This window comes from Arvicola amphibius, chromosome 5 (genome assembly GCF_903992535.2).
Source record: "Arvicola amphibius chromosome 5, mArvAmp1.2, whole genome shotgun sequence".
Taxonomy (NCBI): domain Eukaryota; kingdom Metazoa; phylum Chordata; class Mammalia; order Rodentia; family Cricetidae; genus Arvicola; species Arvicola amphibius.
This window is the reverse complement of record NC_052051.1, coordinates 76896090-76909946: the sequence shown is the minus strand read 5'-3', so window position 1 is coordinate 76909946 and position 13857 is coordinate 76896090.

The window sequence follows — 13857 nt, the reverse complement described above, 5'->3', positions numbered from 1 at the left end:
CCAAGGTCCTCCCAACTCCCCCCAGGTCCAGGAAGGTGATCGACCAAGCTGAGAAGGCTCCCACAGAGCCCGTCCATGCAGAAGAATCAGAGCCCAGCGCCAATGTCCTTTGCTTCTCAGTCAGCCCCCGCTGTTGGCCACATTCAGAGAGACGGGTTTGGTCGCATGATCCATCAGTCCCATTCCAACTGGAGTTGGTGATCTCCCTTTAGTTCTGTCCCACCGTCTCCATGAGTGAACACACCCCTCACGTTCCTGACTTTCTCCCTCATGTTCTCGCTCCTTCTGCTCCTCATCAGGACCTTGGGAGCTCAGTCCAGTGCTCCAATGTGGGGCTCAGTCACCTTCCCCATCTGCCGCCAGCTGGAGGTTCCCTCACGGTCCTGACTTTCTTTCTCATGTTCTCCCTCCTTCTGCTCCTCATCAGGACCTTGGGAGCTCAGTCCGGTGCTCCAATGTGGGGCTCTGTCATTTTCTTCATCTATCGTCAGGTGGAGGTTCTATGGTGATATGCAAGAAATTCATCAGTATGGCTATAGGAACTGGCCTTTTCAGGCTCCCTCTCCTCAGCTGCCCAAGGAACTAACTGGGGGCGTCTCCCTGGAAACCTGGGAACCCCTCTAGGGTCAAGTCTCTTGACAACCCTCAGGTAGCTCCTTAAATTAAGATATATGCTTCCCTGCTCCCATATCCACCCTTCCTATATCCTGAGCATCCCATTCCTCCGAGCTCCCCCCATTCTCCCCTTCACATTTTTCTCTCCCCATCTTCCCTTGGCCCAGTCTCGCCCAACCCTCAAGTTCCCAATTTTGCCTGGCGATTGTGTCTACTTCCAATATCCAGGAGGATTACTATATCTTTTTTTGGGAGTTCACCTTCTTATTATCTTCTCAAGGATCCCAAATTTATAGGCTCAATGTCCTTTAATTTGAACCACTATGTACACCACAATTCTTAATACTTGCTTTATCAGAAGAAGGCATTTAAAGTTGGGATATTGTTTTTAATTTGTGAACAAAAGATGATAATTCTTTTTCATTTCCTGTTTTCTCAAAATGCATAATTTAAATATTGTGAGCAGAAGGGCCTAACTAATATTAGTTTATTTTTGTTCATTACAAGGCATATACTATGCATTCCTTCAGTATGATTAGTGAAGAATCCATCATGATCATATTTTTCTTCATTGAAATAGATTATCTTCAATTACTTTTGCATAATTCTTGCCACATTTTTCTAAATCTCCAATTGATAACGAATACAAGAGACAGGCAGATATGGTGATAATATTTGCCTACTATCCCAGAACTCAGGAAACACAGACAAGAGGATCAACAGTTTGAATGCAGTGTGAACTACATAGCACGTTTCGTGAAATCCTGGTTTAATTAAGGAAGGCTGATCCGATAAAATAAATGGTTAGATAAATAAGTAAAAATATGAAGATATTTTTTTGCTGTTTGCAACTATAAAATGTAAGAAGAGTATTATTGAAATATATTATTTGAAATACTTAAAAGTAAGAGGAATTTTTATATTTTTATATTTTCTATTTTTTGATGTTAGAATATTCCAACCTTTCATCCCTTCTCTTTCCCCTTCTTCAAAGCCTCCCATGTCCTTTGTCTCTTGCTATCTTTTAAATTCATTAGTTTGATAATCAAATACTCTTTGGTTATTTTTAGCATATTTATATTTTAGACAGTTTTTATTCTTTCTTTCATTTTACATATTTTCTTTAAAGTTGATGTTAAATTTAGAATTCAACTGGAATTTCAAACTCTTTTGAACTTATCATGAAATATTTGTGAATTAAAAAATGCAAAAAGAATTTACAGTGTGCTGAAATAGATAAAGTGCTTTAGAAATATTGTTTTATGTATTACAGTATGATATTCTTACAGTTTGGCTCATGATGAAAATTTGTGACCACATAATTCAAAATAATTATCTGACTTATTACGTCAATTAAACAACTCTGAGTAGTTTTGGGTGATATTAATTTTAAGGCTTATTAATATATCACCTAATTCAAATACAGTTTTCTTAGCAGTTTTACACACACACACACACACACACACACACAAACTCACACATTAAACAGAGATATCAGAGGAAGAGAGAGGAAAAATATCTTTATAGTTTAATTCAATACTGGAAAAATATATTTACAAGTAAACCTTTAAGGCACCCCTCAAAAAGTTTAAAGTCTAGAAAAATTGACCAATAAGTATACTTGTTCCTATAAAGTCTAGTTTAGCAGCATTCATAAAAGTACAAAGATACATTATGCAGAAGTATTTCTGATAAGATATGTAAGTTGTAGCCTATTTATTTATTGACTATAAAATAAATTCCAAGATGCTTTAAATGCACATGAAAATTATTTTAAAAGGTTCTAGTCCTCAAAGCTTACTTTTGAGATCTTAACTGTTGGGAAGAAGTCTAGTCTAGGTCACAATCATGAAAACTCAAATTTAACTTATTTAAGCATAAAAGGAGTTTATAAAATAATGTTGACTAGTACCAAGAATTGTGGAGATGTGGGAAACAAGCTTAGAATGTGGGCAAAAAATGATAAAGGCCAGGTAGCAGTGAGGTTCCAGAGTTGCTCTTACAGCCCACACTGATTATATGAAGTGTTCTTGCTACATCTTGTCCAATACACTAAATGTGTCTGCTCCATTTCCAACAATTTCTATAATTTAGGCTCAATTGCTTGTTACTAAATTTAAGTCCTCATTAAAAAGTCAAATACATACATCCTAGCACTACAAATTCCCAAGAAAAGCTAGCGCAAAAGGAATATCTGATACTCATGAGTTCTATATTGTAAGATTGTTCTACTGTCCTGTACCTAAAAAGATTACTGAAGGCAAATAGTGCAAGTAGTTAGTGAGTTCATCTGCTGATAGCCAAAAGATGGCAATTGTCACACTTTCTTTTTCAGATCATATGAGTGCAGAAACCAATCACTTTTAAATTGCTCACTTCCCAATAGAACATAACAAACATAAAACTCTTAATTGTTATTGATACATATGCATTATCTTGGTTTTCATCCATTTGTCTTTTAATTCTTTAGCCATCCCTTCTCTTTAATAACAGAAAAATCATAATCTGTAATATAAATAATGAATTGTATTGAATGCTACTCTGTCCATCTCTCTGTGAAGCTGTCCACACAGATTTTAAAAAAAGAAAAAGGTTGGGGGGGAGAGGGAGAGAGAGAGAGATTTTATAACAGCAACTTGTGAATGGAGACTGTTCATTCATTTCCCAGATATCCAGATTTGAATAATCACACAAAAAAATGTATTAATTGCAATGATGCTTGAGCAATAGCTTAGGCATATTCTTAGCTAACCCTTACATTTTTATTGAACCATTTCTATTAATCTGTATATTTTCATGTAGTAGTGGCCTACCAGTAAGGCTCTGGTGTGTCCTTCTTTTGCAGCTACATGGGTCCTCTCTGACTCTGCCTACTTTTCCTCTATATCTCTGTTAATAATTCCCACATGGCTTTACTCTGCTAAGGCATTGGCTGAAACAGCTTTATTCATTAGCCAGTAAAGGCAACACATATACATCAGGACATCCCACATCAGTAACTGACTAACCATTCTATTTCTACTAAATAGTTTTTCAAAGGACAGTTCTAATCTTCAAGGTAAAATGGCTTCTCCTTTCCCAATTATTTAATCATCTTTACTTACTGATAGAAGATGGCTAAACAGATGCATTTCATGTTTTATTTTCTAGCAGCACAAAGAGGAATAAAAAACAACACGGGACTATACTTACCTTGGTCTTCATTGGATTTTCTTGTATCCTGTATCTTCTCAAATTGTTTGAAGCCAACACAATATCAACATTCACTAGGTGTTCTCCTCAGATATAGTCAGAATTAGTACAAGGTATAATAAGGCTGGATGGTATAATGGATTTGCTCCTCTTGTTACAATGGTTCAAAAGCCACACATGTCTTTTAATGGAGCTCATATCTTAAATAGACACTCAATAAAATATTTTTTGACCAAACAATTTCTATTAGTTTTTGTTCACCTGCAATTTCTATCATTAGTTCTCAAACTCAATTACATTTCAAAGCACCCATTCCATTGATACTTGATCATGTCTTCCATCAAACCTTTCTCCATTCTACAAGTGTAAGTGTAGAGAAAGACATTCTTTCAGCCTATCTCTACTGAACCATCTAAAAAAAAAGAAACACAGCCCAAACAGGACAAATTGATCAAGAATGTTTATATTGTTGTATTATTGTTATATTGTTGTATTATTCTGTTTCTTATTCTTGAAAGCACAAAAAGTCTCATTTCCTTGGGAAAAGTGTCTTGAATCTACAACAGAACAGAAGCTATAATGCTAGTGCCAATAAGCCTAGAGAAAAAACACCTTTTGGGTTTTTTTTATTTTTTGCTAAAATAATAGAGTTTATAGTCTTGTCTGAGTTATGGGTCATGGAATCATTATTTTATTCATTTAAATATATTAATAGTAGAGCACAATTTACAATTGAACATGGTAAAAGAAAATTTAGCCTATTGTCCTACATGTTTTAATCAAGTCCTGGGAGAAATCTTTTGCATGTGAAAACGTTAAACCCCAATGATAAAAATTGTACTGAATTCCTACTAGACAGCCTGAATTTTATCTATGAATGGCAAATATAGACCAAGTTGATAGTTAATTGAGAAGTTTATATTTCTTTCAATACAACAGTTAGAATAAATCGTATTATGTTATCATGACATCAGTGTTGTCAGATTACACACAGACAACATTTAGAAATCTTTTATTTGGTATCTATATTTTTTCTTTTCTATTGGACATTGCATGTCTTCTAATTATCACATTTCCCATATTTATATGTAAGAAACAAACATGATTGTTTTCTCAGCCAGTCAATAGAGATTCAGCAGATGTTTTTTTTGAATAGCAGCTATAATGTTAGATCCTTTGCATGGAACTCAGAAGCATGATGGAGAAGAAACAAGTTACCCTGTTCTTGGTTTCTGTAAAAGAATTGATTTCAAATTCATCAGGGATTTTAATCTTGAAACTAAATTTTTCTTAAAATCCTTTATTTCTATTCTGTACACCAATAAGACTATGAAAATGGAATTTCCTTTCAATTACATTTATTAGGAAGTAATTTTAAATCAAAATGCTTTACAATATGTGAAGATCAAATGAGATGATAACACCTTGAATTTTACAAATTATATGAAATACAAGATACTCTTGATACTGACTCATGAAATCAAGGATAAATTATAGTTTAGAAGACAATAATATCTCTTTGTCTTATTCAATTCAAATTTGTATCTCTTAAAAAAGGAGGTGACAGGGTTGATGGCATTGAAGTCTGGTGCTGTGACAGTTTGGATACATTGGCAAATGAATCTAACCGTAAATGCATTTGAAGAAAATTTTATGTCTTAAATGAAATACCAAATATTCTGAAAATTAAATGTATCTTATCATGTAACTTTAATGTAAATCTTGTCTTAAACCTTGCTTGATTCTTGACTAAGGGGAATCTGAAAGGAAAATTTCTATTTTCTCTGAGAACACCAGTTCAATACCTTCAACATTCCATTTGACTCCTTTTTCTTTAGCTTTGGTACCCGACTATCTATAATTTTGTATTTATGTATCTCTTTTTCTGTTGGAGCAGGTTTTATTTACTTTCATTATATAAATTCCTTGTCTGCTAAAGGTATATTGAAATCCAGTTTTAAGATGGAGACTGGCCTATGCATTGAGGATGCAACAATGAACAAAGAGATGGGATTTCAAATAATAGAATACTGACAAAGATGAACGTTACCATAGGTTGTTCTGAAAAATAGAAACAATTCAAAACTAATCTCTTCCTTTGAGTTTTCAAGAAAAAACTGTTTCAAGGAATGATTCTTTTTTAATAGGACTCACATAATTTTCCTGGAATAGTCTATGAAACAACTACATAGAGGTCCCCAAACTGAATTCTTTATAAGCATTTCTGGAAAAATTCACTTAAATAAGCAGCTGAATGATGTATTTGATACCATGAGTTGACCAATGCTATGTGAGGTTTTCTCCTTCACTATATCTCTAAGTTTTGATCCACCCTTGGCCAGTGGCAAACTTTTGTGAATATGCTTACCTTAGCATAAAAATGTTTTTTATGTACAATATTGAGAGTCATTGTGGCTGCACACATGCAGGCACCAAATTCTTTTAGGACACATTTACATTCCTTACAAATGCTATATGCTTTTGAGATTAGAGTCTTGAATGATTGTAATTCTCCCTTAAAGAATCTGATTCTTGTTTTCTGAGTATAGTCTACAATATCATACTCCCCTAAGTTTCTAGAATTGGTTTCTTCTTTTGACATGTTATTTCTGAGTCTCTAGTAACATTCTCCTGGATAGTGTTCATTTGATAGCAGTTACATACAGAGCAATGATTGGTACTGAGCATGATGAGGACTCATATTGTTTTATTTCAAGCATATGATAAAATTTTCCTCAGAGTAAAGTTTGTCAATGTTTTGTTAGAGCTCTATGGGTGACCATTGGTTATTTGACTAGATGGAAATATTTACGTCATGCTGTGGGACAATGGTCTTACACCTTGTAAAGATTTGTCACTTGTATTGGTTTAATAAATTGCTGATTGTCCTATAGTAGGCAGGATCTATAGGCAGGGAAATCAGAAAAAGAGAATTCTGGGAAGAGGAAAGGCTCAGTCTACAGTCATCACCCAGATGTAGAGGAAACAAGATGAGAATGCCTCTCTGATTAAAGATACCAAGCCATGTGGCTAACACAGACAAGAATTATGGGTTAATGTAAGATATAAGAGTGGAGTAATAAGAAGCCTGAGCTAATAGGCCAACCAGTTTATAATTAATGTAGAACTCTGTGTGTTTCTTTGGGACTGAACAACTGCAAGACTGCATGGGACAGAAATTTCTGTTAATAATCGGCACCAATGTGGGCAACTATATCCACATAAAACCTGAGAGATCTTGGTAAAATTATAGACACAAAATAAACAGAGTTCAGCATAGTTTCTTGGTAGCCACAATTTATTTTTGGGATGGGCTTGAGGCAAGCGGGGACACCCATGTTTTCTTTAAGACAGGTGCATTAAAAAACTGTGTGCTTCTTTAAAAATGACAGCTTTCTGGTTCACTGGAATGAACAGCTCTGACAATTTTGCGAGGTTCGGGTACAGAGCAATTAATAAAGTGCTACAACTTGATAATATAGACCAGCTGTGTGCCTAATAATGGCACTGTCAGCATGGCTCTCAGAGGCAGTGAACATGCCTCTGCCATGACGAACTGGGCAGAGCCAACAGGCAGGAATGTAGCGCTGGTCCTAGACACACCCACTTAGCATTTAACAAGAGGCACTTCTGAACAGAAAATAATTACAAATACACATCCAGTAATGACAAATCCAGGTGGGAAAAAAATCTATGAATACATATAGTGTTACATAGATAAATGTATGTAGGAGAGAGAGAGAGAGAGAGAGAGAGAGAGAGAGAGAGAGAGAGAGAGAGAGGAAAAAGAATACAGAGAGTTATAAAAGAGTATAGATAATCATAGATTTAAAAAGTAAAGGTAAAATAAATATTAAACTTGTAGAAAAGTAACAGAGTAAAAAATAAGCCACATAAAGATGAAATATACACAAAGAGTCTGGACTATGTGTATTCTCGTATTTTCTTTGATTTTTTTTTTACTGTGAATGAGATAAGTACAGAGAGATATTTCATTGTATAAGCTCCGAAGCTAAACCAATACATATTTTAAAGGTATCTTGACTTAAAATTTTGGTCTAAGTATAGGTTGCTTTGGAAAAGAGATTCTACTTTTCTTTCTACAGAGGACAAGAACCTGTGGATTCCTTCCAGATTAATGTGGTTTGGCCAAACAAGATCCCCTGAAGCAATGACCCAAATATTTCAACAACCATGACAGCTTCAGAATTGTTGGCTGAGATGGACCTACCAAACAGGATACCCCATGAGAGACCTGATTAACAGCACCCAAATCAGCAGGAAGTAGTCTAAACAACAATGCTCAAATTTCCTAAATGATTATTTATAAATGTTTATTTACATTTAAAGAGAGGTATGCTATAGAGATGAATTATTTGCATTGGTATGGATTTTGGTCTATTAATACAAATTTGAGGCCAATCTTGTTTTATATATATATATATATATATATGTGTGTGTGTGTGTGTGTGTGTGTGTGTGTGTGTGTGTGTATACATATATTCATACATAACTAAGTTTTCTAGATATAGAAATATATTTGAGTTAGATAGATAATCTTCAAATCTTTCAAATAACTATGGATTATGTCCTTTAAATATTTTAAGAATTTAGAGCTTTAAATGACAATGAGTCACATCTGCTGCTAGCAGCATCAATCTACTTCAAGAGGATTGAAGAGGCTTCTTATGGAGTTATTTAGCCATTTGGGCAAGTAACTGCTTTTACTGGGACTGCTTGCTGGTATGCTGTATGGACTTGACATGCAGGACTCGTAGAAAAATGATTGTTGAACTAACCTAAAGGGTAGACAGTCCTTCAGGGTTCCTGCTTTATGAAAAAAAGTCTGCAAGATAATATAGGCCTGTATGCTGAAGATGAGTTCTCCAATTACACAAGAAATTTGGGTGACAGTCCAGGCAGCAAGATGTCTCTGTCAATTCTCCAAGTTGCTTATAATTCATTTACTGCTTTTATAGGTAATATCATATTGTTCTGCAGTCTTTGATGGAGTTGAAGAATGGGAATTTATAGTTTTCCTTAATTATAATAAAAGATAAAGTAGATATAAATTTTATGTAATTCTTCTTGATAACTCTTTTGTTATATGTAATTTTACTATGTTAAATTTAAAACCTTCATTTTTATTTAGACAGAAAAGTAGAGATGATTTGGGAATTCCCTATGTATACCATTGGTTAATAAAGAAGCTGTTTTTGGCCAATAGCTTATGAAAATACAACCAGGCTGCCAGGAGTATATAGAGTAGGTGCAGTCAATGAGAAGCCATGTAGCAGCCACAGGAGACAAATGCCACCGCCCAAGCCCACTGAAACTTTACTGGTAGGCCACAACCTTGTGGTAATGCACAGATTAATAGAGATGGGATAGCTTAGGGTATAAGAGATAGCTGGAAATATGCTTAAACTATTGGCCAAAGAGTATTACACATAATATAATTTCTTTTTTTTTTTTTTTTTTTTTTTTGAGACAGGGTTTCCCTGTAGTTTCTAGAGCCTGTCCTGGAACTAGCTCTTGTAGACCAGGCTGACCTCGAACTCAGAGATCCGCCTGCCTCTGCCTCCCGAGTGCTGGGATTAAAGGCGTGCGCCACCACCGCCCGGCCATAATATAATTTCTGTGTGATTATTTCAGGTCTGAGCAACCAGTAGTCAAGGAACAGCCTCTGACAACAAAAAGGGGAAGTGCTGTATCTGAATGGTCTTGTACTCTATAAAGATTTGTCACTTATATTGGTTTAATAAAATGGTGACTGGCCAGTAGCTAGGCAGAAAATATAGGCGGGACAGCCACAATAGGAGAATTCTGGAAAGAGGAAAGGTTCATATTACTATCACCCAGACACAGAGGAAACAAAATGAGACTGCCTCTCTGATAAAAGATACCACAATATGGCTAACACAGACAAGAATTATGGGTTAATATAGGACGTAAGAGTGAATTAATAAGAAGTCTAATCTAATAGGCCAACCAGTTTATAATTAATGTAGACCTCTATATTTTTCCTTAAGACTGAACAGTAGTAGGACTGGTCTGGACTGAGAGGAACAGAATCCTCTGTCAACAATGTCAAGCACCGTATGTAACTGACTCTGATGGCTACTAGAAACTAGTATTTAGATATATAGTCCCTGAATCATTATTTAGAGGGAATAGTTTCTGGTGTGTGTGTGTGTGTGTGTGTGTGTCTGTCTGTCTGTCTGTCTGTGTTTGTGTGTGTGTGTGTGTCTGTCTGTTTGTGTCTGTGTGTGACTGTGTTTGTCTGTGTGTGATGTTTTAGCCTGTATTTGTTCATATGAATCACATGCATCTGTGCTTCAAAGTCTGAATCCTGCTCTGCCCAAAGACCTTTACATGGTTGCCTAACATTTATATCTCATTTTCTGGTTGCATTTGATGAAAGCATAACATCTTCAGTTGCCTCCTGGCTATTCTATAATGTTTCTTTATCACAAAAAGAATCTATTCTTTTCATTCTCTGTTTGTCTTTACACACAAAGACATAAACACACTTTTATATGTTCATAATGTCATCCTGGTTAACTTATATTGATTCCTAGTTTTAATAATAAACTGAGTTCATCTATTTTTGATTATTTTTGGCTATATCAGAAAATGTTGGTTACATTCTCCTGATAATCAAATCACTTCTTTGTCACAAAACCATAACTTCCTTTCAAAACAATGGATTTGCAAGATCATTTTCATTGTTGTTAGTTATTAACAACTTTGTTTTCCTTTTAATGTGAAATTTACAGTTCATCAAAAACTGTATAATGCAAATATATTGTGAAAACTAATATAATGTTAAATTCATATAATATAGGCTGGAGTTTTTCTAGGAATTTATATATAGGTTTTATGTTCCTATGGGAGCCTATGAGAATTAAGAACTGGAGTTGGTATGGTATAAATAAAAGTACATAACTTAAATGAAGAAAGAAATAAAGTTTAGTATTGACATGGTTTATCCTTTTCCAAAAAAAGTGAAATATATAAACGTCAGTGTTTACAAAAAATAGATCTGTTTCATATTCATTTGTGTGCTTCCTTGGAATTAAAGGCTATTAAAAGCTATGAAATACAGAGTAAATGAATCATAGGTGAGAAATACCTCAATTGCCATTCCTTTTACATCAAAAGATGTGTGGATTGATATCCTGTCATTTTTCACTGCAGTTCACACGTGTTCCCTGGACCTCTCTCTTCCTCTGTGTCTCACCTTCTGTCAATATGAAGAATGAAATGACAGCAATAGTACTTCCCTTTTTTTTTTCTTTTCTGAGATTTGCAAAGCTTCTGAGAATAGGAAACCATCTGCTACTCTCATGTAATCATGCCCAAAGGACTGGGCAGAGGAAATAGTGTCTGGCATTGCAAGCATATCAGTTGGCCCAGATCTCTACAAAGCCCTAGCCCCAGAAGTGTGAAGGACCTGGGGACACCAATTCTGGCAAGCATTTTGTAAGCATGCTGCTGTTCTTCAGAACAAGAAGGAACAGCTGCAGGGAGCAGGGGTGGTACAGCAGGTTGGGAAATGAGATATGGGCTTATGTCAGAATCATTAAGCTTTTCTGATAAATGGGCTGCAAATTAATTGCTAGTTTCACTAATTAATTTATTTGAGTTGCTGAAATCCTCAGACCTGGCTATGGTTATTAACAGCACCAAGTGATACTTCAGCACAGAAAGGATTTTTGCTTTTGGTTTGGTTTGGTTTTGTCTTGTTTTACCTCCAAAAAAGAAATTTGGATTCAGACTTATTTACTTATGAGGTTTTTTTTTTTTTTTTCAAAAGAGATCAGCAACAATACTATTAAACCCTTAAAGGATACTTTAATGCACATTAATACCTTAATAGTGATATTTAAGATAAGAGGAGTAGTAACATTTCGAATCTTCTTAATTTGTATTGGATGACATGGGAAATGTCCAAAGTGCCACTGAAAAACCTTCATGGAATTGTTATATCTCACTGATATGTGTTTTTCTCTAGCTTCATGGGGAAGGTGAGCATCTAAATGTCAGAGAATGTAGATAAATGTGTTCATCTGCTTCTGAAGTGAACTCTGATGTGTGCACATAAATATCTAAATAAATACATAAATGCAAAAGACATACAGGTTGACTATGCATATCTACAAAAGAGCATGACATCTGTCTTTTCTTGAAAAAAATATTATCCTATCCATCTCAAAATGCCTCAGTAACTATTAATTATATAAAGTAGAACAGACTAGTATAGCTTTTATAAACATAAAATAGGATCCCCTTGTTCTAGTTTGTCATTCTGTTGCTGTGATAAACACTATGACCAAAAGCAACTGAGAGAAGAAAGTGTTTATTTGGCATCATATAATAGCCCATGATGAGAGAAATCATGGCAGGAACTTGATTCTGGAGGCTGGAACTGATACAGGCCATTGAGAAACAGTGCTTACTGGGTTATATAGAGCATTTCTTCACACAGTCTGTGTCTATGTGCCTAGGATAACACCAACCTCATTGCGTGGGCCCAGATTAATAGAAATTTGTTAAATTCAGATGGAAGAGTTAGCCAATAAGAATCTAGAACTAATGGGCCAAGCAGTGATTTAATTAATACAGTTTCTTTGTGGTTATTTTGGGGCTGAGCTATCTGGGTGGCCGGGATGAACAAGTGGCCTCCTGCAACAGGTCTAGTTTGGTCAATTAAGGGTTCTCTGGATTCACCTAAGGATCTATAAGCTACCACTAGTTTGGGTCATCTGTCTCTGTGGTTTTCCTTATTGCGACTTTGACCCTTCTTGCTCAAGTGATCCCTCCTTTTTTTCTTCAACTGAACTCCAGACGTATAGCTCTGTGCTTGGCTGTGGGTCATTGCATCTAATTCCATCAGTTACTAGATGTAGGTTCTATGATAACATTAGGGTAGTCACTAATATTAATATAATGATTACAGGGCAGACAATTTCAGACAGATCCCCTCTCCATTATTGCTATGAGTTTTAGCTGGGGTCATCCTTGTGAATACCTGAAAATTTCACTAGCACCAGGTTTCTCTCTAACACCATAATGTCTCCTTCTTTCAAGATAACTCTTTCATTTCTCTCCCTCTCTGTTATTTAACCAACTTTGCCTTCTCAAGCCCTCTTGTTCCCATCCCTCATCTCCTCTCTTCTACCCCACTTCCCAGTTTACCCAGAAGAGTTTAATTATTTACCCTCCTGGAACACTCAATGTGGGTCCCTATTAGGGTCCTCCTTTTTACTTAACATCTCTGGTTTTGTGGATTGTAGTCTGATTTTCCTTTGCTTTAAGTCTAATATCCACTTATGAGTGAGTACATATCATGTTTGTCTTTCTGGGTATAGGTTACCTCACTCAGGATGGTTTTACTAGTTACATGCATTTGCATGCAAATTTCAAGATGCCATTGTTTTTACTATTGAGTAATATTCCATTGTGTAAATGCACCTCATTTTCTTTATACATTCTTCATTTCATGGATTTCTAGATTGTTTTCAGGTTCTGGCTTTTACAAATAATGCTGATATGAACAGAGTTGAGCAAATTTCTTTGTTTTATGATAGGACATTCTTTGAGTATATGCCCAAATGGTATTGTTGGGTCTGGAGGTAGACTGATTCCCAATTTTCTAAGAAATTGCAATACTGATTTCCAAAGTGAATGTATAAGTTTGCACTACCACCGGCAATGGATGAGTTTTCCCCTTAATATATATCCTTTCCAGCATAAGCTGTCATTATTTTTGATCTTAGCTCTTCCGACAGATGTAAGATGATATCTCAGAATTGTTTTGATTTTCATTTCCTGGATGGCTAAGGATGTTGCGTAGTTCCTTAAATGTCTTTTGGTCATTTGAATTACTTCTGTGGGCAACTCTCTTTTTAGAACTGTACCCCATTGTTTAATTGAATTATTTTGTATTTTGGTGTCTAGTTTTTTTTATTTATTTTATATTTTGGAGATATGCCCTTTATCAGATGTAAGGTTGGTGAAGAATTTTTCCCATTCTTTCAGCTGTTG